Here is a 2,158-nt window from a genome sequence, read left to right as displayed (position 1 = left end):
TACTCTCTATCATTCAAATTATTGATCCTCTACAAAGAGTTACTTTCTCTTAGTTGCATTCAAAATTAATCTTCAGAAATATGATTATGATTGTCTAGGCATGGATATATTTTGTGTATTGGGGGTGAAAAGGAGTCTACTAAGTTTAGGATGTTTTCAATTATGTTTTTTTGTTTCTTAAGTTACAGACCTTCACCACTTCTCATCTTTTTCTGGGAGTCTTACAATATAAATATTAGGTCATTTTATTATTGTTCATTTATCCCTGTTCACCTTTAAAAATCTATCTTATCACTATTGTTAAGACTGAATAATTCTATTAATACACCTCAAATCCCTCAAATCTCTATCATAGTATAGATTCACATTTCAGCCTCTGTATTTTATAATTCTAAAATGCTTATTTTATTATCTCTATCTCCTTTTCCCCTCTGAGACCTTCTCTTCATTTCTCTACATTTTAAAAGTATTTTAAATTATTTGCTCAAACATTTTAAAGACATCGCCTTGAAAATCTTTCATGTAATTAACTTTAACATCATCTTAGTGTTGTAATATAATTTTTTCTTTCTTATTTGGGTTAATATTTTTATAAGTCCTTGCTATAATGAATCATTTTAAAGTGGTTCCCAACTATTCTGAATACTATATTAAAAAGAATCATTTTTAAACATGAAATTTGAGCAATTAGTGAACCCTTAGCACAGGCTGTGACCCAACTTTTGGCATCTTACAGAATCAACTTAGTTTCCATAGTCATTACAGTGTGGTTTGTCATACTTCACGTGTGTGCATCTCAGGGCTCTCTAGCTTGTGGTATCACAGAAACAACTTAAAGGAGGATGGGTTTATTTCAAACATGGTTCAGAGGATGCACTGAATGTGGCTGTGGTTGTACTGCCTCATGACAGCATGGTATCATGGTTTTGCCTATGTCATCAGAACCCTGAGGTTTTGCTGATCACCTATCAGTGGAATAGAAAACAGAGAGAGCTTGAGCCAGATCCAGAGCATGATATCATCCTCAAGGCTTGCTTCCCTAAGAGTCATTTCCTGTATCAGGCCCCATGTTCTGAAAGGTTTCACAGTTAGGGACAAACTGTTCAAACACATGCATGTGTAAGGGACACTATGTCCAAACCAAAGAATATGGACCATCATTGTATTAAAGAGCAGAAGTCACCTTAAAACATGAAATAAACGGCTACTATAAGGTTTACCATATTGGGCCATGTCTATAACCCCAGAACTCAGGAAGCTGAGGCAGAAAGTGTTGAAAAACATAAAAAATCAACATAAAAAAAATTTCCCAAACCAACCAAACAAAAAAACACTTGCTGCTAGTTTTAGAATTATTAAAGTTAGCAACAAAATATCAGGCACACTTCAAAGCCTTTACTCTGTTCTGGTCATAACGAAGACACTCATTTTCTGTCCTGGAAGAAGAACTGTGGATCTCTACGTTTCACCAACTTGCTGTTGATGAGAAAAGAAAGGAATCTTAGATGCAGTTCTGAAAGCAGGTGGAAATGTGGGTGTGCAGAGAAGGCTAGATGAGGAGAAGCTTCTGACAGGAAACTGAGGCAGAGTTCTGAGACTCACAGAGAGACAGGGTCCAGAGGCCAGCATGCACACTGCACTTACGAAGCCAATGAAGAGGTCCTGGGAGGTCAAGGGAGAGCTGGAACCTATAAACATCTCTTGGTGGACACTTATAGGAAGACAAAACTGAAAGACAGACGTGACTGGGACAAATGTCAACAAGGTCACAGCAATCCAAACAGTTTCTTCTCACAGAAATCCCCAGAGAGCCATCCTTTCCTAGGGTACAAATCAGGGGGGACAGAAGTCTTACTCCTTATTTTGTTTTTAAAAACCACTTTTTTTTTGTACAGTTTCCTACAAGGTACTATAGTGGCATAATATTGGACCCATTCTTTTCACTTCCATTTCCTCCTCCCACCACCTACTCTCAAATTCATGAACTCTTCTCTAATTATTAATGTTACATACATATATTCATATGTATACAGAAATATAGCCTGCTGAGTCTAGTAGTGTTGCTCACACCTAGTTTCTTTTACCAAATTTTATTCTAAAATTCTTAGATTTCACAGAGATGTTGTCAAGCCTTGTCTACAGCTGGTGAGAGGGTTCC

This window comes from Mus musculus, chromosome 10, assembly GCF_000001635.26.
Source record: "Mus musculus strain C57BL/6J chromosome 10, GRCm38.p6 C57BL/6J".
In the NCBI taxonomy this organism is placed as follows: Eukaryota; Metazoa; Chordata; class Mammalia; order Rodentia; family Muridae; genus Mus; species Mus musculus.
Note: the sequence above shows the minus strand (reverse complement) of the source record.